This window comes from Tamandua tetradactyla, chromosome 26, assembly GCF_023851605.1.
Source record: "Tamandua tetradactyla isolate mTamTet1 chromosome 26, mTamTet1.pri, whole genome shotgun sequence".
Classification (NCBI taxonomy): domain Eukaryota; kingdom Metazoa; phylum Chordata; class Mammalia; order Pilosa; family Myrmecophagidae; genus Tamandua; species Tamandua tetradactyla.
This window is the reverse complement of record NC_135352.1, coordinates 8,997,628-9,022,115: the sequence shown is the minus strand read 5'-3', so window position 1 is coordinate 9,022,115 and position 24,488 is coordinate 8,997,628.

Below are 24,488 nucleotides of genomic sequence, written 5' to 3'. Positions count from 1 at the left end.
ATTACATCTATATGAAGAGATCAAATTGAGAGGGCAAAAAAAAAAAAAGCTAAAGAAAATGTAAAATAGCAAACTGTAACAAGAAAAAACTTTTTTTTAAATCTTGCCACCCCAATCGTTTATTACGGGTTTCTGTTGGAAAACAAAAGAAATGCTCATTGATTTGCACTTTAGTGACTAGCTAAATTCCTTGATTTTGAATAATTAGAGGTAGGCAGTGGTTTGAAGTTCCCACATATTTGTTCCCAGCTATTATGGAACATTTCTGAATGAAACTGTTTAGAGATGGTTCTTAAACAAGCTTTGGAGGATATTTTACCAACTTAGTGTATTACCAGATTCTGGTTATGTAGAGGGAAGATCTTCAAAATGGAGCAACATTTACTCGTGCTTTGTAAGTTTTTGTCACTGGAGACCCTTTTAGTAATATTCTATTAATAATATCAAAACCAGTAGATCAGCTTTTCCCAGGAATGTTATGTGCTTCTGCTGGTATGAGAGATGAGTTTTTTGGGTGGCATCATATGTATTTTTTAAAATTAAGAAGAGTCATTATTTTAATAAATAATACAATATACCTTTGATTTAAAAGGGATATTAAATAGGGTGAGGCCAAATTCATTGAAATATTGAAAGTGCACAAATGAATTAATTACAAAATTATTACTAATAATAGTGCAGGTGGCATTCCAATGTGACAAAAATTGTGACAGTGTTGCATTAATGAAATAAGGAACAAATTGAACTACGTGAGGGTGGGGAGCTAAGCATCCTTTGTCTCGGCTGCATTTTACGCCCCTTGTATAGAGCCCAGGATTTCATAGGTGCTCAATCAATATTAAATAAATAATACTAAATGGGTTTTTAAAAGTTGGCTTTTCCTATAACTGTGAAACTGGGAAAATTATTTATTCCTTCTGAACTTTCAAGCTTTCATAATAATTACAGTTCTTCTATCCCACAAAGATATCATCAAAAACAAGTGCAATGACATAAATAAGCATGTTTTATAAACTGTTAAACATCATATAAATTAAAGATAAGTTCTCAAAGCGTATGTCATAGATGGGTAACCTAAACACATAAATTACCATTTTCTCTTACTGTTGGAAACCATACATGAGTCACATAAAATTTCATTAGACATTTTCTTCTAAGAGCTACAGATAATGAAAATATGTCATACAGCTTTTTCATATTATGGCCTGGTGACCAGTCTGGTACCTAGTGTTTGATCAAACTATAAGTATTTTCACAGTTTCAGAAGAAAAAGAACTTAAATTACTTTATCTCAAGTGTTGTGCAAATTTGAAGTATACAATTAACTATAAGCATCAAAGTTTTCCAATGGTTCTAATAATTGACACTATGAAAAGTTAGCCATGTACTCCCAGAAGCATCTTGATGAATTAATCTTGATAGAATAGATTAATAATGGTCACAGATTCTTTGTGACAAATTCACCACTATTGAGTACTTCAACCCAAATAATATGGCAGAAATGACACTCAGCTTCGTTTTATTGGCTCAGGCTCTAAGAGAATGTCAGCTTCCATAACTGATCTCCAGGAACACTTTTTCTGTGATCCCATGTAAGAACTACTCTGAGACCACCTGGTGGGAGAGCTCATGTGGAAGCATTCTCAGAAGCAGGCCCAGCAGAGGTAAGTCTTCTTCCTGTCCTACCAAGGCTCCCAGCCTGAGACATAAGTTGTCCTTGACCTCCCAGGCCGGGCCATCCATCAGTTGAACCCTGAGTGACCTCCTTCAGCACCAGGTGGAACTGAAGAGTTGTGCAGCTTTGCCTGAAATTCCCAACTCATAAAACTGTGAAATTGAAAAAATGGTGCTTGCTTTAGGAAACACTGGGGTAGTTGGCTATGCAGTGATAGATAGCTCGGATAGTTGGCCCATGGTTAGTAAGAGTGCCTGCATTGCAACAATAAGAAGTCTATATCATTTGTACATTATGCATATTTGCTAAATTTCCTTCTTTTGTTATTTCTGTGTCATTTATATTTTCAATTCATATAAATAAATCAGTGGGTTGTTGAAATATAAAACTAGCAAAATAATAATTTTAATGGAAGTATTGCAATGCTAAAAATATAATTAATAGCAATATTGAAGAAGATTCCAGTGTAAACATGGAGTATTTTAAAAATGTATCCAAACAAATGAGTCTGTGAGTGTGATGTACAAATGAAAAAACAGAAAGTATAAAAACATATATTTAAAAATTCAGACTAGTATGTTGTCGATTAAGAAATTTTGTCAAATGGCGCCATAAAATCTATTAAGTCTTTCACACCATTTTTCAACAACCCAAAATAACCTCTCTGGTAATGCAAATATTTTTCTTAACAAGTGTAAAACAATTCTTCCAGGTAAAAATTCATATCACAGAGACATCATTCAAAATTTATCTTTTCCTAACGAAAATGAGGTGTAATTCACCGTGAAACTGAGCAGCTTGTAAAACCAGTTGAAAAGTTACTGATAAACATTGTGCTCAGAATCTTATTCTCAGAATTCCTGTATAAGTGATAATAATGGATGTTAAGTAACGGCAACGCCATGCAGTGTAGAAACACAAATTACTACTATGTATATGTTCATGCTGATGGAACAGGGATTTTCCCTTATGTTTGGATAAAACTTTTGAAATGCCAAGGATGACTCAGCTGTGATGCCTTGAGAGATGCCCACAAAGTTTTGTTCTCTCTCTCAGTGGAAGCACAAGCTACCAGGGAAAATATTTCTGGTCTATTTTATGATACTTTGTAATCCATAGCGTAAACTACTCAAGGTCCATCAGGCTTATCACTGATTGCGTAGATCAGTTTTACCAGGTCTGGTTATAGTGAGGAAAGTAACTGCTATGTGAACAAGCTCCACTTTAGTGACAAAGAATCGTGGTGGTCCGGGATAAACCTCCTCATTCGTATGCAGCATGATCACGAACATTGACCATTGTGAATGTGATCACTTCTTGGCTATTGAGAGTTAGCACTTTTAGCCTGTTGTTTACAGGAACATGCCACAGTTTCACTACACTAGCCATCTGTGAACAATGTTCACACGGAAGTTTGAAAATTAGGATGTAATTAACAAAATCTATTTTGAATTCTGATGATCCAATAAAGAGTTTTGTTATTGTAGGTATTCAATTGGCGATATATTTGGATCTTGAATTATTTGGACTTATCAATTTACGGGCCAAAAATTGCAAATGTTTAACCTTGAGACAACATGTCAGGATTTAAGACTAAATCATTGTGGAAATAACTGGGCTACAACTTTCCCCCAAATTGACGATTTTGGTCATTAGGCCAATATATACATAGCTATATATGTATATATATAGTTGTGATATAGTAGAGATATCACTTTACAGTTACCACCCAAATTAAAGCATTCAAAATTCTGCCTGTTAGATATAAATGCTTGTGGCTTTAGCATCTGATAGTGTACTGAAAATACTTCAGGGAGGAATTCCTTCAAATTTCAAGGCCCATTTTCAAACCAAATATTCAGAATGATCTGCCAGAGACAACAAAAGCTTATCTCCATTGCCATGACCTGCAATTATGCTAATTTTTTTCTAATTTTTAAACAGAGCAAACAAAGGAATTACATTTGGAGTCTGACCAATGTATCAACTATTCGTTATTCAGCCAGATGTATTTTAGATCCTTTCGTGAAAGTTTGCAAACATTATCACCATTTTAGTGAAACAAAATAATAAATTTAACTAACTGATAATATTGTGTTCTTTTCATTGAAAACAGGTCCATTTCATGCAGATGTGAAAGTCTCCCTGGCAACGTGGGATATGACTCCCAGGGATAAGACTGGCCCTGGCACAGAGGGATCAGCAATGTCTTCCTGACCAACAGGGGGAAAGCAATTGTAGCAGATAAGGTATCAGTGGCTAAGAGACCTCCAATAGAGGTGAGAGGCTACTCTAAGAGGCTACTGTTATGTAAGCTTCAGCTAGAGATTGCTATTTATCATGGTTTGCCAATCAAAATCATTCCTGACAACCCTAAAGAACACCCTGGGCTTTATCTGAGAGTCTACAAAGATTCCATGCACAATGGTTACTTTCCAGAAGCTTACAACTTCCAGATGGATTCCTAGACCAGGTAAGTTCTGAAACCCAGAGGGGCCAGCCTCTCCAGGACATCAATTATTACCACCCCCTTACCCCATATTATCAGCAGCCCTTGCCAACATGAAAAAGTTAGAATGGGCATAGCCCAAATACCCTTAAGGATTGGGAGAAGGATCAAAGGAGAAGGTGGGGTTATAAAAGAGAAGATAGGATTTAGCAGATGAATATGAGTGCCAAATCATTGTATTCGTATTTCTTTTAGTGTCCAGTATCTTGGAGTAGCCAGCAGGATAAACCTAGAATTGTGGAACTGTAACCCATACCAAACACTGAAATCTTTTCTATAATTCATTGTTGCAGTGTGCTTTGAAATGTATTACTTTTTGTATACTTGTTTTTTTTTTTTTTACAATAAAAAATAAAAATAAATAGGTCCATTTACATTCTGGAAAACATAGGAAAAGAGCAAAAAGCAGCAGTTGTCAAGGGTTAAGGGTTGAGAGAAACTCTGAATAAAAAGGCTTAGAATCCTTGAGCCTGATTCTAACTCTAATTCTGATTTTTGGGGTGACTTTTGATGATAATGATTATGATGATGGGTATGACGCTGATATTTTCTTAGTCCTAAATCTAAGAAGACTGGGAACGGGATAAAGACAGTGGACTGAAAATCATAGACTGCGTAGTTCAGTGCACAGAATTATTAAACATTTCACAGACACAAGAACAGGAGTCACAAAGAATGCATCTAAGCCAGCATGGCTTCTATTCCTTAGGAGAATGTACCCAGGGTTGGAGCCAAGGTCACGGTCAGCAACCTGTTTGCGGTGATGAACCTCCAGACCTGAAAAATACCCCCACCCCACAAAAAGTGCAAATACCCCAACATCCTGGCTTTTATCCTTCCATCTGCAGGTAATGCAGTAATTCTACCAGGTAATGCAATCATTTTGCCACTAATCAGCATGTCCACTAGACATAGTATCCTGGTAGTAGGGCTTTAAAATTCCTGCTGCACCAATCTTGGGCAATTTCTTTTTCTGTATCTTTGCAACAAGTTAGGAAATCTCATTTTACTTTTGTCTATGATGCAGGACCTAGGACATTTTATTTTCATAAAGGTTGTCCATAATTTGGTACACCTGATAACTACCATAAAATAAAACTACAACAGAATCCCCATGTCTTCCTGATATTTTACTCTATGTGAGGGGAGACTCATTACTATGACATTCAGGACCCCTCATTCCCTCCTCCTGGAAGTAGCCTTTCCTGCATAGATCACGTATTCTCTTGTGCTCCTATGTCTGTGGATTTCATAGAAAACTGCCTCACTGTGGGAAGATATCTGAGACTGAGTAAGTCTGTCAAGTTTTCAGGTTTAATATTAGGAAGTACTGTTAACTGTATACGTGAACAACATTCTCCAATTTCAGCCTTTTCAGCAATAAAGTTGGATTATATACTCCCTTAACCCCCATTACATACCCTCAATTTATTTTATTTCCTGGCAAGCTCAGAACTTAGGTAGACAAGAGAGGTTGTATTTATTGAGCTTACCAAAATATCCCAATATCTGCTGCATGGGTTGATGAGTTGGTAAAAGGGGCAATGAGTAAAACATGGAGAGAGAGAGAGAGAGACAGAGAGAGAGAGAGAGAGAGAGAGAGAGAGAGAGAGAGAGAGAGAGAGAGAGAGAGAGACAGAGAGAGAGAGAGAGAGAGAGAAAGTGAGCAGATAGAGTGAGCTTTGGAGGTGTTCCATTAAACAAACTGGGTATGAATAAATGATGTGTAGACCTTGTTCTTTTGGTATGAAGGTGAGCCTATGTAAGGGGCAGGGTGTTAGCAGTAGTTTGGGCCTTGTGTGAATAGTGATCAAGCCTCACAAAGGATGGGACTTCAGCAAAGGTTGGGGACGGCAGATCTTAGTCACAAAGCTGTCTATGGGTTGAGGGAACATTCTCTAAATACTGGATGGCCCTGATTAAATCAGCAAAGGCTTGACCAATTGCATGTGTAGATGGCCTGGATGTGGTCAGCAGCAGCTTGGCCTCAGCTTGGTTTTGTGGGAAATAGGATCTTCACGTGGGGGCAATTCACAGACACCTGAGTAGGCAGGAGCATTCACACAAGGTTTCAGTGAGACAGTAAAGAGAATTCTACTGAACTTTTTGGATTTGGAGGCAGTGGAATATATAGAATTCTAGTGAGGTTCTAGTTTTTAATTGTTAATACCAACTGAAATGTCTTTGGGTGGAATGGCAAGGTTTTTTTCTTTTTCTTTCATTTTTAAATTTTACTATAGCAGCAGCAGCAGCAGAGGTTGAAGGGGGTGGATAAAACTGATAAGAAAATGTTGATGCAAGATGATTGATGAATAGAAGTAATTGTATCACTCTCAACTTTTATGGATTTTAATGCCAAGCCTAAGTTGACAGCATTAGATCTTATGCCCCAAATCTTTCTGTATTTAAGATCAAAGAGAATATTGCGGACAGGTACACTTGGATTCAAATGGCTTGTCCACACAGTGTCAATTTGGTTTTCTATTGGTTTAAGTGCATAAAAGTGAGAAACTGGCTATTGACAAGCAATATTTAAATCTGTCACTAAATATGTCACTGGGTGGATGAAACCATAGTGCTCAGGGGGAAATTGAAATGTTAATATGCTGAATGGAAAAAAGAAAGGCACCTGAAATAATTGTCACATCTCTGGTAGGCTTTATTGATTAATGCAGTTGGACCTATTTAGGAATAGTAAATAAAACAGAGATTACATTTTCAGTTTCAAATACATAAAGGTCTTGGGGTTAATTTAATAAAGGTATTTTCTGTGGCCCATTTAGGGGCCTATTTGGCCAAAATCTACCCTGCACACTTGTGGTCCCTGGAGAATGCCAGAAAGACCTATGCTTGCTTTGTGTTGAGAGCAGTCTCACAAAGGTAGGTACAGGTCCTTCCTGATGGGACACTCCACCATTGAGAATAGCAGCACCTGAAGTCACTAGGGAAGTTCTTTCCTATGAGACACATGGTTGGGTTGCATTTCTCCACCCCGTGAAGTTAGGTTTATGGCTCTTTCCCCCCCTGCAAAACCTGCAGTGTTCTAGGGGGGCCTGTTCTAGCACCTGGTTTGCTAAGTAGGATGGTGCTGAACAGAGTTCTCAAACACCCTTCACAGATGTATGCCACAAGAGGTCCTGTGATTTGGAAAGATTTGTTACCACAGTATAATATAGCCTACCTTCACTGATGCAGAAATTAATTCCTAGAAGTAAGTTGCTGTCATAACAGCAAAGGTAAACTTTGGCCTTAAAGGACAGGTAATAGAGAGCAGAGGAGCCAATGCTGGGGTCTGTAAGTACTGTGCACCATGTTATTCAGTGATATAATGTTCATTAAAAGTGTTACCTACACTAACTTGAGAAGCAGAGAAAGTATCAAATGAGCTTCCAGGTCTTAGTGAAGAGGTTATAAAAAATAACATTAGTATCCTGCGTCGATTACTCTTTGATGCATTTGAAAAGGTGCTGCAATTGCAGAAAAGACTGGCTGGTTGGCAAGAAAGAACGAAAAGAAATAAAGAAGGAACTTATAGGATTAAAAGAGGCAATTACTTCTTTCTCCAACAGACAAACTATAAAACTGAGACACTCCTTGAGTGACAAAAGCTGAAAGGATGATAGAACTCAGCCTTGTTGGTTAAAGTTACAATCAAGGGTTTTAGTGATCAGAACCATTGTCAAAATCTGAAGAAAAAAAAAGATTAATGTGGTGCCCAGTAAATTCTATCGGTTAGACAGTGTGGCTTAGGGAATTGAGGTTAAAGGTGTACTTTTCACCACAGGGCTCGATAAGCTCAAAGAACTCCCTAGTGGGTTCAGAGAGTCATGTCTCTAAAAGAACTCTAGTTTTTGGCAATTGGCATGTGGACCTGACTAGAACTAAAAAAAAAAAGAAACCAAGTCATTTCTTTTTAGAGATCCAATGCCCAATAGGCTGTGAGATAATATTGAAAAAAAATTCTGAGTCTTTGAGTCTTTAAAAAATGGCCTTTGGAACCCTAACCCTCCACGAACCTGAAGCAAGCTGAAAAAGCATTCAAAGAGGGCATATTCTCTAATGTCCTAGTCACATTGTGGTCAAGGACTGTAATGATGAAGAGTTTTCCCAAGGGCAGGAATCTATGGCTATGGAGATCTTCAATCTGTGGAGGCACTTTCAGGAAGCAGAGTCGAGGTCTAATCAAGGAATCTTGCCAGAGACAGGATTTAGAATTGCTCTGAACCAGTGGCTATAAGATGTCTCCTATTCTTCAGCTTACCCTTTTCTCGGTGGGAATGCTATAGTTGTCCTGTTTGTGTTCCACCGATGAATATTAGGGATGTGGTGAAGGGGGAGGGAGGATGAAGGAAAATAACTTTGCATTTTGTAAGTCTGTGGGCCAAGAAGGATCACATCTGGACCTGATATAAAGAGTTTTCACTTTGACCTCTGATGCAGAGACTCTCATTTTTAGTCATAGATCATAGAGGTTGAGTTTGATAACTTGATTAAATGATGCAGTGAGGTTGCCTACCTTGGGAAAGAGATGAGTCTATTTTGTGTGTAAGAAGGAGAGCAAACCAAATAGAGGCAAAATGGGAAACTACCGTAGTTATTAGAGCTGTTAACACATACGCCACTTTCCCTTCATTCCCTGCACACAGTGGGTTTAAACTCCCCTGATTACTCAAGTTTAACTTTGAGTTGACAATGCATCAATGTATTATGAGAGGAACGGCTGTGTGTCACTTGTGGGGAGGAGTGTAACAACCACTGTGTATTTCACCAAACTATCTTTCATTACCACAGTTATCAGCAATGCTCCAGGCACTGGCCACTCCCTCTGCTTGAGTCCTGGAGTGGAAAGAATATAGAGCACAATCTTAGGCTGATCATCATTAGAAAAATGTGTGAGCCAGAAATAAGCCTAGCCTAGCCTGGCTGATACATTAACCCTTCTTGGGAACAAGCTTGCTATGGATAGTGTGTTTCCTTCTGCTCTTTTATGCTGTAAGTCTTATAGGTTCCATGCTGCCTAGAAGTTATGTATCAGAAAGCTCACTTGTCTACAAGGGTCAGGTCAATCTCCAAGCCTTGCCTTTGTAAGTAACAAAAGTGGTTTTGAACACTGTCATGGTCAGGTTCATGTGTCAACTTGGCCAAGTGGTGGTACCTGTTTGTCTGGTTGCGCAAGTGCTGGCCTGTCTGTTGTGATGAGGACATTTCATAGAATAAATCATGATCATGTCAGCTGCATCCACAGCTGATTCTAGTTGTAATCAGCCAAGGGGAGTGTCTTCTGCAATGAGTGAGGCTTAATCTAATCACTGGAAGCCTTTTAAGGAGGATTCAGAAGAGACAGGCTCTTCCTGCTTCGGCTGGTGAGCCTCTCCTGTGGAGTTTGTCCAGACTCTCCGTCGGAATCGTCCGCTTCACAGCTTGCCCTGCGGATTTTGGACTCTGCATTCCCGCGGTCACGTGAGATACTTTTATAGATTTTATATTTGCGAAAGTTCCCTGTTGATTCTGTTTCTCTAGAGAACCCTAACTAATACAGACCTTATCATTGAGCTGTTTGTCATATTCTCCTTTGTTTCAAAATTCAGGAATAGAAGAGGAGGATTAATTAGGGACACATCCCTGAAGACCACAAAATAGCAAATGTTTCATAAGAAAAAGGTGTCAGGCACTATTCTAAATATTTTATGTATAGTATCTTACTTAATCTTTGCAACTAATTTATGAGGGAGTTTACAGATGAGAGAAATGAAAGATCCACACAGAAGAAGAAAGTACAGAGAACTTATCGCATCCAAAAAATTTGCTTCAATTCTTTTATCTTAAGATTACCCATTTTATTAAAAAAGAAGTGATAGTATTATTCTTTATCTTTGTAACACCATCCAAGATTTTTTGTTTGCTTGTTTAAATTTGGCATTATTTTATTTTCAGTAGAGAAGGATTTAGGTTCTTCAGAAATAAGCAATGCTCCCTGTATAGTTTGCTAAAGCTGTCAGAATGCAATATACAAGAAACAGAGCAGCTTTTAAAAAGGGAATTTATTGCTTTACAAGTTTACAGTTTGAAGGCCATGAAAATGTCCAAATTAAAGCACCAATAAGAGGTTACTTTCACCTGAGAAAGGCTGATACAATCCGGAACACCTCTATCAGCTGGGAAGTCACCTGGTGATATCTGCTAGCTTTCTCTCCTGGTTTCTCATTTCATAAGGCTTCTCTTTTCCTTCTGCATCTCCAAAGGTCTCTGACTGTGTGGGCTCTGAAACTTTTTCCTAAATGGTTCCTTCTTAAAGGACTCGAGTGGGCAGATTAAGACCCACCTTGAATGGGTGGAGATACATCTCCATGGAAGCCACCTAATCAAAAGGTAACACCCACAGTTGGGCGAGTTACATCTTCATGGAAACAATAAAAAAAGTCCCACACAACGATACTGAATTAGGAATAAAGAACTTGGCTTTTCTGGGGTATAACAGTTTCAAACCAACAACACCTCAAATAAATACTTCATTAAAAAGGAATTTGAACCAAGAAAAGGAATCTGAGAACATATATATATATATGTGTGTGTGTTTTGTTTTTTTTTTTTTTTACATGGGCAGGCACCGGGAATTGAACCCGGGTCCTCTGGCATCGCAGGCAAGCATTCCTGCCTGCTGAGCCACTGTGGCCTGTCCCTGAGAATATATTTTTAAAAATTTCTTGTTAAGGGCTGATAAGAAGAGAAAAAAATGAGAAAACTTCAATACTTCATACTGCTTATTTTTTGGTGAAATTGTGATTTTACATTGAGTCATTAGATTATACTTTAAAATTCTTTGTATAGTCTCATGATATGCATACATGGACAGATATGTAAGCATATGTATATAAGCACAATGAAACATCTTTAGATGCATATAGAAATCTTTGGAGTGAACTTTTAAACCCTATGGGCACCTGCTTTGCCTACCCCAGTGTTAAACAGTCCTGCTTTATGACAAAGGAGCATGGTATGAACAATAGATTTGTGGTCTCCCTAACCATAAGTAATCTCTTGATTTGAATGTATAAAATGTGTGTGTGTGTGTGTATGTATATATATATATATATATATATATATATATATATTTTTTTTTTTTGCATGGGCAAGCATTGGGAATTGAACCTGGGTCTCCTGTATGACAGGCAAGAATTCTGCCACTGAGCCATTGTCACGTAGCCCAAATTCGTATCTTTTTTGAATTAAAAATAATGTACTGTGAGAAAAAAATACATAATAATGATAAACAGCTAAGTGAGAAAGACAGTTTCATTTCACCATCAATTTTCTATCAAGACAGAATTTTTTAAATGCATCATATAGGTATGGTTTTTGTGGCCAGAAAAGATAATGTATTAGAACTGGAACTTGAAGAAGTTCTCCAGGTTGATATAATAATATATCCTATCAACTAGGTGAATTTTTGATTCAGGAATGCTTTAGTTTTCTTGACTGCTCAAGCAAAAGCATGGAATGGGGTGTGTTAAAAAATAAGAATTTGTTAGCTCAGGCTTTGGAGGTTAGAAAAAAGTCCAGATTAAGGTATCATCAAGGTGAAGCTTTCTTCCCAAAGACTGGCATTCTGGGATTGACCGCTGGTGACCTTTGATCTTTGGTTCTTCCATCACATGAGAATGCACATGGCGACCTCTCCTAACTTCTCTGTTCTCTTCCAGGTTCTGCTGAATTTCATCTTCTGGCTTCTCCTGTGGCTTTCTCTATGTCTGAATTTCATTCTCTTATAAAGGACTCCAGTAATAAGATTAAGACCCATCCTGATCGAGGTGGGCCATGCCTTAAATGAAGTAACCTCTTCAATAGGCCCATCTTACAATGGGTTCATACCCACAGGAATGGATTAAGTTTAAGGACATACTTTTTTTAAGGGTACACAGAGCACCAAATCATCATAAAAAGTTAGGTGATATGGGATGGGGAAGATTTTCTATGTGCCTGCTCATTGCTCTATTTTTGGTAAGGAAAAACATGCTTTATTTATCTTATTTCCTAAAGAAATTTCCAATCTGGCTTGGATATGTTTTTAAAGAAACTTACAAGTGCTAAGCCCGCAAAAACAATCATGTAGTATCAGATTTTCATATAAAAGAGTTTTAACCACCAGTCTTCAAGTATGTTCATTTTAAACCTTATTTTCCAGTATAAATTTAGCTTAAATTGGTCTGGAGCCAGAATTCCTGACAGGTAGAATCAGGCAACTAATGAAGTTAGTGTTTCAGCTGCACTTGCTCCTCAGGATATAACCCCATTAAGTTATGTTAGATGGAGGGAGAGTCTTCAACATAAAAGGGTTATGGAAAGAAATGTGATTAAGCAGGTGGCTGGAAGTTCACTATATGTTAAGAGTTCATGATGCTGGAAATTTCCACTGTTTGTATAATTTTTATCCTAGACCTTTCTTAATTATAGATCTTTGACTACCATTTTTCATTGTTAATTTGAATAGTGCCCCTTTCTCTTGACCTCTTTTCCATCAACACTTGCTTGACAAATAAGGTAGGAAGACAGACCAAATAGTTTTATCAGAGACCTTTATCTATTTGATACATTCCCATTAGCATTCATATAAATCTTCTAAAAGACAGGAGTTCTTGGGTATTTCAGCTTTAAAATCTTAATCTGATTTTAAATCCGTGAAGAAAGAAGGTATAAATATTAAGGTATCCCATCATTAAAAAGCATATTCAAGCAAAAAAGGCCAGGTAATTCAGAAACAACTCTTCTCAGGATATCGTAATACTTTCTTTCAGGTTATTTACAGTGTTTAAGGTCAAAGAGTTAATGATGTGAAGTTAGGTAAAGAAATATACCTCTAGTCCATCCATTGGCAATCTCTCTTAAGCATGTGGAACTTCAATTTTTCTATAGAACTTTAGATCTTTTAACTTATTTTGATCATGAAATTCACAGTCTGAATTAGATAATATTATCTTCAGTTTTCAGATGAGAATGTTGAGACCCAAAATCATGGTTCAAAATCATACAACTATGAAATGAGAGAGCTAAAACTCAAAATCAAATCTTCTGCTTCTGCAATCAATGTTCTTTTCAGAAGAGCCATGTTCTGGGTTACTCATAGCATTTGTTTGCAAAATGCAATTCGTGCTTATGTTTTGCTTGATTTTTAACAAGAGGTCTGATGTTTTCTCTATACTCACAAAGGAGGCTAGAATAACCATGGTACATTACCTTAAAATTGTCTGTGCATTTATAAGATTTATAGGATATATTGCAATCAATTTGCTTTCTCTACACATACAAAGAAAGAGGTGATTTCATTCTAAGGTTAGAAAAATAATCATTAACTCACCTGATTTATTCATTCAGATGAATGGCTCTGTTATTCATAACTCAAGAATAAGCTCTGTTGTCCTTAAGCCCTATGGTGTAAGCAGCCGATGAAGTTTTTGGCAACCTAAAATCTTTGCTTTGATGTACTTCAAATAAAACTTTCTGAAAGTTTAAGGTTAATATTGTCCTATAGTTTTGAACTCTGGTTTCATTTCTCAACTCTGGCTCCCTTTTAACTCTTTGTTTACTTTGCTTCTAGATGCTCTGGGTAAAAAAATTTACTGTCTGATCCAATAGTCCTTCCAGGGTCACTCCAAAGCCTATGAAATAGGAACTAGCAAAGGGGAGATACCAACTCAGTAGTTTCTACCTTGCACAAATAAAAAGTTTTAGAAATATTAGCCATAGTGACCTATTTAAATCTTCACTTTAAAATGAAAGCAGATTTCAGAAGCCTAACTCAGCTCATACTAAATAACATTCTTCATCTCTGGTCTTTTTTTTTTTTTTTTTTTTACATGGGCAGGCACCAGGAATCGAACCCAGGTCCTCTGGCATCACAGGCAAGCATTCCTGCCTGCTGAACCACCGTGGCCTGCCCCATCTCTGGTCTTTTGACATAGTGGTTGCTATCCAGTTGTTGCATTCCATTTTAGAAATGGTTGTCATTGCAGTAATGGATGGTTTCACATTCTCTGTATATATATCACTCAGAGATTGAGATGAAAAGCTCCATACAAGTGTAAGTTATTAGCAACCATTTGCAGGATTAAGGACTTCTCCAATATAGACTGAGGCCAGATACATTAATGGCTCTGAAAAAGCTATTATAGTTCATGGTGTCAGTGACCTGATGAGAGAGTATAATAGGGACATCATCTCTATGACCCAGCAAAATACCGTTTATATCTTTGATGAGATGGAATAAAAGATGTTAAACTTATGGGGTATCTTAAGATACAAGGAAGGATAGGGAAATGTTAGATGACCTTGTGAATCAAATCTGTCACTGTTCTCAGTAATTAAGGATAAAATGGCAAATATATTCAGTTATTTATAAAGCCTTTCTAAAATATCTGGGAAGCTGCAGAGATAATTAAAATAAAATGATCTTATAACATGGTATGTAATAAACCAACCACAGAATTAATAGCCAACACAAACAGAATTTCATCAAATCCCTGAGCTAAGTATCCAGCCATAATTTCTTTTTGCTTTGAACCACAGTGCAACAAAATTGTCCCTTACTCCTCCAATTCCCAGTCTCAGAAGATTAGATATACAAACAACCTTTTTGCATAATGCAAGCTTGAAGTTTTTTTGCATGAGTTTTATGCCTGTTTATTAAACACCCTCTTCATACTTATATTTGCATGCATCCAGCTATCCAGCAGACAAATTCATGAAGGCAGAGCTGGTGAGGGACAATGCATTGTATCCCTGACTCAATTCTGTTTATTTTCTCTCCTTTGCTCCCACCAGCTTTCCTTTTGCTGTTGAGAATGTTTTGTTGATTTCACTTTGGGGAATCATTTTTGAATTTCTGTTGATCTGTTTGAGCTGTATCTCAGTAGACACCAGAGGGGAGTCAGAATCAATATATGCAAGCAGCAGCACCGATAGGGAAATTAGGTCTTAAAGTAAGTAAGGAATAATTTGGAAGAAAATAGAGGAAAATAATAAAATATAGGAAAGGGAGATTCTTCCCATCCCTTCATGTTTCCACTTTATTTATATTTATTTCAAAAGGGTCAGGAAATAAGATAGAGGATGCAAAGACAGAACAAATATGCTACTGAAATGGGGGGAGAGCTAGATGCACGCTTAATAGCTGGGATAGAAATCTAATATTTTTCAAATGGCCATGAGGATGCCTTGTCTCATAGGGTATTGTTTTCTTCATCATCATATTTGTATTTTTATTTTGGTAGATGTCTTTAAACACTTTCTCATATATAAACAAATTTAGAATGTCAAAACAACTATGGACTGTAAGCAGAAGTTATTATCTGCATCTTACAAATAAGCAGACTTGAACATAGAAGTATTATGTGCTTGTGCATAGGCCATGTTGTTTGTAAGTAGCAGAGAAGAGATTTGAAACCTAGTGTTCTTCTTAAGTCCAAACTCCTCACTATACTCAAGCTGCCTCCTAAGACAGTACATGGCTAAGAACTGGTTAGTTGACAATGTTGCTCCTCACCTAGGACATCTGAATCAGTCATTGTGACCTTTTCCTGAGACTACAGACTGCTATAGAAGCTAACACCTTGATCAATAGGAATGTTCTGGAAATAGAGACTTCTGATCCTGTTGAGGGAAAGTTGCAAGTCATACAGCGAGGAAGACTATAAATGATCAATGGGTAAATCTAAGGGATGGCACATTGGAAAAAGGTTTGGATTCTCATTACATGATTGTACTATTATACCCTTACAAGCTCTGGTTTTGTTAATCCATAAAGCCTCTAGAAGAGGGAAAAATTAGCTGCGCTTCCAGGTCATTTCCTTATTAGGGTTGCTGGTGAAATTGGGTGAGAATAATTGCTACCCTGAAAAATTAGTGCTACAGGAAGCTCTTCCATCAGCCAGGGCACAGGCTGTGCAAGTTTGTATGTACACATACAGATAGATATCTAGACAGACAAACTTTAGACAGACAGACAGATAGATAGATAGATAGATAGATAGATAGATAGATAGATAGATAGATAGATAGATAGATAGACAGACAGACGGATGCAATAGAATGGGAAGGTAAAGAGTCCCTTTATGCAACCTTCGGCATCCCTTCAGCAGCTCTAGGCAGAGACCCAGTGTTGTTTCCATGTGTTTGGACAAAACTGACTATAGAAAATAGTGCAAGATATTCTCTGTCATACAAACTTTATCAAGGAACAGAGAGATACCGATATATAAATCGAGAGGCACCCAAAGATACTCAGCGTTTTTGAGAAGAATGTGAGATCTCTGGTTAAGATACAGAAAAAGAAGCAAAGGGACAGTTAGGAACTTCCTGCTTTGAGGCATGATTTACTCCAGTTTTATCTGATTTAAAAAAAAATTCCATATAGTTGACATCAGTCTTCTAAAATAGTAACTTTACGAGATTTGGGGGTATGATGTGTTAACTTTCCACTTTCTCTTTAACTCACCCTTACAGATGAATGTATTGCTGTGTTTTAATTCTCTTGTAACCATGACCAGGGGTTCCTAGCACCTGCAGAAAGATTTTCTAGCAAGAACATTGGACTAAAGTTGGAAGAACCAAAATATAACTCTTTTATTCTGAATAACTTGAAGTTTTAAGAACTTGAAGAAGTTATAACCTCTTCAAGGCTCAGGTTATTTTTTTTTTTCAGTAATAAGTACAGATTAAGAAAAAATTCTTTTGTTTACCTAACATAATGTTAACTGAAAGCACTTTTAAAATAGTAAAATGTTACCTATAATACAAAGTTGCAGCTAAATTGGACACGTGTGATTTGATTAAGGATATCTAAAAGCATCAATACATATTCTTTGCTAAATATTAATAATAGCCAAAATTTCCATCAATTGACCCTTTCCATTTTCTTGGAATATTCACTTCAAAGATCCCAACTGGAATGTAAGAGGAATTGGTTTGTATGACTCACCAAATAGTGAAATGAGAAGAATGGAAGATGCTAAAGGGAACTTTTTATAGTAGAAGTTGTTGGAAAGTTCTGAAGCCTGTTCTACCACCAACAGAACAGACCTAGAATGGCGAAGTGGCCTGGAATTAACACATGAAGCAAAATGGGGCCCTGGAAGAAGGAAAGGATCTTGAAACAAGACCTGCTCCCTGCGCTTTGATTTTAGAATTCACTTTGTCTAGAAGTTACATTTTTATTTTTGCCTAGGACTCAGCCCCATCAATCTTTGCAACACTACCAGAGGTGGGGACAATTGTACAGAAAAAAAAAAAAAAAAAAAGGATGATAGAGAATAATAGAATAATAGAAGTATCTAGTTTTAGTCTGAAAATTAAAAAACTAAATTTTCTTCTAGTTCTGTTGCCAAAGGAATAAAATGATTTGATCTTCAACACCGAGCTTGCTCACATAAGATTCACAACTAGAACTCAAGATCCTTGACTCCTGGCTCTTTGTTCTTTCCACCTCTCAAGGGGGCCTCTCATTTTTCTGTTTATGGGCACTGTGAGTGAGGACATGGGTTGTCTGCAATCATAGCACAAACCAAACAGGTTAGATTAGATCTCTGCTAGGGATTTCTAAACTCAGGCTCACATTCAGATACTCCAAACCTCTTTAAGCTTACTCTGGTAAAGTTTTTCACAGAACTATAAATACGTGTTTTTATCCATCCTTATAGCATATATCATTATTTTCTTTAATCCTTTGCTAGCAGACCCCAGAGGTTGAAAAGATTGATATATACACCGAAGCTCTTTCATGTTGAGAATAAATACATGTGGCAAAACTGTCTTCTGCTTTTAGACATGGCCAAAGCCTGTGATGCCTGAGATGGCACAGGCAAAGCAACTAGCACATTTAGTAAGGACTTGCACTCAAAAACTGTGTGAAATGAATGAGTGTATGTATTAATGAGGAACCTAGTGCCTGGAACAGAGTCTCCATGATTCAGATTAAATCTTGTCTAAGAACAAGAATACTTGGGCATTACTCCCAGTTCATTAGACCTCAGTTCATTTTTAAAGACCAACTCTTCTCATTTGTGATATGACATTACATAGAACCTAAAGGGCTAAATAGCTCACTCAAGGCTAGACAGCAAGTTTGTGGACAAGCCACAGTGGAGCCTGGGCCCAGGGACTCTGTCCAGTGCTCAGGGCTCCTTTAGGGATTTATACTTTACAATGGATAAAAACTAAGCTGGGAAATGTCTTGAAGAACTGAGTTTGTCATATTTCAAAAAGAAGCAAATGGTAGCATATTCCATGATAGGTGATCAAAACATGTCTTTTATTGGTTTTGACACTCATAATCAGACATACAAACACAGACGTACACATACTCATTCAGAAAACTATTCTGGATAAAAATTGGGTATCATTCCCCAAGTTGCTGCCACATTGGCTACTAGTGTCATCAAATATTTTTAATCTCTTTTCTGAGCACGACTCAGATATTCACCAGCTGGGAATAAATAAGCAATATAAATCTCTATTTCTTGGAAACAGAAATGAAGTCTATACCTTTCAGATAACTTAATAACCTCTAGCATCAGTAATAAATATCCAGCCTTCTGTATAAATTACATTGATCTTGGAATATTGTGTTCAGCCCTGAGTTATTTGTTTCATATATCGTATCACTAGGTATACAAATTAAAAAGAAATGCTTTGGAATGTGATTAAATCATGATTGGAGGGAGACGTGCACCAATAATATAACTCTGAGAAGTGTTCTTCCTTATGAGTTCCCTGGTTCTTTGTTGTAATTGCGTTTAATTAAATAAATGCTCTAGAATTTCAGGATAAAGTATCCATTCGCAGTGTGAAGGGAAACTTCCTACTCACTGTGACTGAGACTCAGTCTAATCTTATCCTGGACAATAAGAGCTTAAACTATGATGACCACAAACTCTCATTAATTTTTCCAGTCTTTGTAGAGAGCCAGAGCCAAGGCTGAGCAAAGCTCTAATAGTTCCATGGTTCTGGTTGAGTGAAGACAGCCTGATTCTGGTGAGCATGTTTTATGACATCCAGCTCACACCCTGATGGTATATCGATTCCTGGTGAGAAGGGAATAGAGTTCCTCCTTGATGGCACACAAATACAAGAGAGGGGTGCTGTGCATCGAACATTTCCATGCACTGATCACAGATTGAGACCCACTGGGTAAGGGGAACCAATGCCCACTCATGAAGCTGACCTTGCACTGTCTCTTCTGTATGTGAGGAAAACATTGCTCCATCCTGCACTGTGTATGTTGTGCTTTCATTAGCAATCCTGACACCTGTGTTAGAGTGGGTTGACATCTCTTTAGGACTTTTTTCTTCTTTCATGTAGTTGGTAGGATAACTAAAAAAAAAAAAAAAAGTTCACCAATCCACAGGGTGGAGGTGCAAGGCATCATAGGTTCCTTCATCCAGGGTGATGCTGCCTCCCTGGAGGATGACACGCTGACTGAGTTCCTAGCTTCCTCTGGCCACATGGGGACAAGTGGGATACAAGCAGTATTTTACAGGGATAAATTGGTGCAGTGGATAAGGGTGGAGATGAGGAAAGTGCATTCCCAGGAAGGGTAAGGAAACTATACCTGGGCTCCTGGCCACCTGCATTCTTACCACAAATGTTACATTATTGTACACACTGAACAGGAAAGCCAACAGGTGGGGATAGAGCCAAGCTCATGTGCTTTAGTCTGGGTTTCTAGGAGCAAGAAAGTGGAATTCCCAACTGTAGGTTAATCCCCATAAAGCCAATTCCCACAGACCATCCAGACCATCCAGCGTGTGCAGATGATTGACACTTGGCTATACTGCCCCATCCCGTATAGGACGGGTCTGTTCTGTCTCCAACAGCATTAGAAACATTCATGAAACTAGAGCCTCACCAGCAGAAACTGCCCTGTCCTTTTTTTCTGTTGTCCGCCCTTTGTTACTGATGTACTCTTGTACCTCCGCCATGCAATGGTGTGTGATCCTGCCAATTATGCCAAACTGTTGGTCAGAAGAAGAGACACTTAAACAGATGTCAACCCACTCTAATATAGGTGTCAGGGTTGCTAATAAAAGCACAACACAAGCTGTAGGGACGGTCTACCACAAAGTCCTGCTCTGGGGTGGAAATAGCAGGGAAGTATCAGCTGTCTTCATTGAGGTAGGTCCATGGGACAGAAGACAATGTTGCTTTGTTTACTATAGTCAGCAATAGATAGAGCAGAAACTGCTGGGTATTTCAACAAAAGCAGTTTTTCCCTTTCCAGGCAGGGAAAAAGACATGATATTTTTGGTTCAGGACCTGCTAAAGGCATGAGAACAATCCTGTCCCAACTTATCAGCTCAGCCTGGCCCATAAAAAAGTCCTCAGAATCCTGAAAACTAACAATAGATCATCCCAGATTAAAGGCTGAGAAGCCACCCTTGGTCCCAGCAGTACCTGATAACAATAATTGACACTGAGATGGTAGCATCCCACACAGGAGGCTGGTATGCTGTTATTTACTTTGCTCATGACCTTATCTCCATCCCTCTGTGTGTTAGGAACCAAGATCAACAGGCATTCACTGTGGGATGGCCTCCAGTATACATTATCCCTTGCAGAGATATCTTAAACTCCCCTTTAATTTATCACCAATGGGTAGGGATAGAATTGCAGAAGTACTTTTCCTCCTCTATAGTGTTGAGATCTCATTGCAGGCTCCACTCAGGAACTGGTTGAGCAGGCCCAGGAAAAAGTCATGGATGTTACAATCACTGCAGGTTGAGTAATTAACCCTGATAAGGTCCAGAAACCTACACACCTGTTTTCTCGGGGCCACTTGGGCCAATAATCAGAGGAGCATACTAGACAAAGTTGAATAGAAGTTATGGTCACTAGAAGTCTCTACTACTAAGAGAGAGGCTTAATAGCTATAGACCTATTTGGGGGCTGAAGAAAACACATCCCTCATCAGGGTAGTCTTTTGGCCCCTCCAGTTAAGGTTGTGGCTATTTCTGAATGGGACCTCCCATAAAAGCAGGTTCTAGAGGCAATGCAAACTGCAATGGCACATGATCTGCCACCTGGGACAATGGAACCTCTAGCCCTCTGGAACTACAAGTCTTGGAGACTCTTACCCATGCAGATTGAGAACAAGAAACTGTCACAGGGGTGCACTGGCCTCTCAGGTTTTGGACTCACAGGCTATCTGAGGTAACAACCAGAAACATTTTCTGTGAATGCCTTTTAGACTGTTATTAAGCTTTAGTGAAGAACAAGCATTTAACAATTGACATGTGGTAGGTGACTCCAAGACCACAACTGCTCATCCTCATGTGTGTACACACTATCTTGTTAATAAGATAGGATAGGTTCAACAAAGCTCTGTCATTACATGAAAATGGTACATCCAAGACTGAGTCCAAGAGACAAGTTCCTTAGATAGCCAATTCCATGAACAAATACCTGCTTTGTGATAGGGTGCTAAACAAATTGCAGGGCTGCTCCAGTTCAGCCTGGCTAAATGGGGTCCCCCATTCTAAGATGCTCCAGCTGATGGTATGGTTTGGTTCACAGATGCAGCTGCAGAACTCAAGGTATATGTAGTCCCTTGAGGTACTGCAGTCATCTGTCGCAACCTCTGACTACCTATCAGACAAGGATATTCTGTCCAATGAATTGATCTTTGTGCTATGGTGAGGTCTGTGAAGGTCCTTCCAACCAGAATTTCTCACCACATATTTATAGACTCATGGGCCATTGCAAATGGTTTAACCACATGTGACTAGCAAATCAATAATTGGATTATTAGAGGTTCCAATATGGGGACAAGGGCTGAAGCAACAACTTACAAGTTGACAAGGAATCTATTCCAATGGAATAGACCAGTCAAATCATGAGAACCCACTTAGGGATAGTGAAAGCCAGAGATGCAGCACAATTGTGTGACTCCTGCCAAGAAAGCACAGGCTGTGCAATGTGGCAGCTCGACCACACAAGACTTCTGCCCTCAAGTCACAGCTTCTGGTGGTGTCTCACTGCCATAGACACATACTTCAGACATGAGACAGCAAGCCCCATGCATCATGTGGATGCCAGGACCAGCGTTGTAGCCTTGGAGAAAAACTGTGCTATGTGCTTGTATACCCAACCAGACTCCAACTAGGTGAAGATACTTCATTCACTGTGCACACAACCCAGCAGTAAGCATACTCCCATGGTGTAACATGATTATTTCATGCTTCCTATCACCTGCACATGAATGAGGCAAAAGAACATTGGAATGGAAAACTTAATTACCCAGAGGCCATCAGGAAGGACACTTTACTGGGTAGTACCCCATCTAAATAAAACTATTTAGAGAGGTGTGCAAGGGTAGTTTAGTGGTAGAATTCTCGCCTGCCATGCCGAAGATCTGGGTTTGAGTCCTGGTCCATGCAATTCCCAACAAAGAAATAAGGAAACAAACATACAAGAAAACTAAACAAAAATTTAATAAATGGTGCTGCAATAATGAGATGCTCACATGGAAAAAGAATGAAATGTGACCCCTACCAAACAGCATACAAAAAAAAACCCTATTTGGACATTAAACATTGTGGTCAATTGGAAATGAAACACGTTATTCCAGCATATGTTGGTGTACTAGTTTGCAAGCTGCCAGAATGCTATATACCAGAACTGGAATGGCTTTTATAGAGGGGAATGTAATAAGTTACAGGTTTATAGTCCTAAGGAAGTGAAAGTGTCCAAATTAAGGCACCAACAAGAGATCACCTTCGCTTAAGAAAGGCCGATGGGTCAGGATCCCCTCTGTCAGGTGGGTAGTCACATGCCTGGAATCTGCTAGTCCCTTATTCTTGGGTTCTGTTGCTTTCAGCCATGGTTCCTGTCAGGGTTTCTCGCTTTGTTTCTCCAGGGCTGGCTTTCTTCTCTTGACTTCCCTTGGCTCTCTCCAGGTTCTGCCTTGCTTAACATCTCATGGTAGTATCTGCGGGGCTCCAAGCATATCTAAACATCTGTGTTTCTGTTCTCCATATGTCTGCATCTGTGTCAGCTCTGTTGTGAAGGTTCTGTCAGCTCTGAGGCTTCTTTCATTTCTGACTCTCCCCAAAATGTTTCCCCTTCTAAAGGATTCCAGTAAACTAGTCAAGATCTAGCTGGAATGGGTAGAGTCACATCTCCATCTAATCAAAGGTCACACTCACAACTGGGTATATCACATCTCCAAGGATATAATCTAGTCAAAAGATTCCAGCCTACAGTATTGAATTGGGATTAAAAGAAACTGGTTGTTCCCCCAAGATTGGATCAAGTTTAAACCATGGCTTTTCTGGGGTACATAATGTTTTCAAACCAGCACAGTTGAGAAATACTGAGCTTGGATGGGTGGAGGATCTGGCAATTGCCAATTGTCTGATTAGCATATTACTGAAGAATCCCAATTTCAGTATACCCAACAGATCTTTTCTTTTTTCCAACTGAAGTGCACTTCCTGGGAGTGGTTTGTGGTCCAGGTTGTAGCTGTATTATTGGAAGGGCTAACTGATTCCAATCTGAAGATGGTGCTGACCTCAGATGCCTCCCACTTGTGGGACTCATAGGAAAGGAGGAAGGTGGGGCAAAACACTGAAACACTAGGGTTTCTACTTTTATACCTGGGACTCCCAACCTGTACTGGTTTGAAAGGAAGTATGCCCCCTAGAAAAGCCATGTTTTAATCAAAATCCCATTTCATAAAGGTAGGATACTCTTTATTCAATTCTGTATGTTTGAAACTGTAATCAGATCATTTCCCTGGATGATGTGATTTAGTCAAGAGTGGTTGTTAAACTGGATTAGGTGATGACATGTCTCCACCCATTTGGGTGTGTCTTTATTGGTTTATTGGAGTCCTACAAAAGAGGAAACATTTTGGAGAATGGGTGATCCAGAGAGAGCAAAGAATGACATAGCCACAAGAAGCAGAGTCCACCAGCGAGCAACCTTTGGAGAAGAAGGAAAATGCCTTCCTATTCATGAAATAGGAAGCCAGGAGAAGAAACTAGCAGATGATGCTGTGTTTGCCATGCACCCTTCCAGATGAGAGAGGAACCCTGACTGTGTTCATCATGTGCTTTTCCAGATGAGAGAGAAAGTCTGACAGTGTTCACCATGTGCCCTTCCACTTGAGAGAGAAACCCTGAACTTCATCGGCCTTCTTGAACCAAGGTATCTTTCCCTGGATGGATGCCTTAGATTGGACATTTCTATAGACTTGTTTTAATTGGGGCATTTTCTCGGCCCTAGAACTGTAAACTAGCAACTTATTAAATTCCCCTT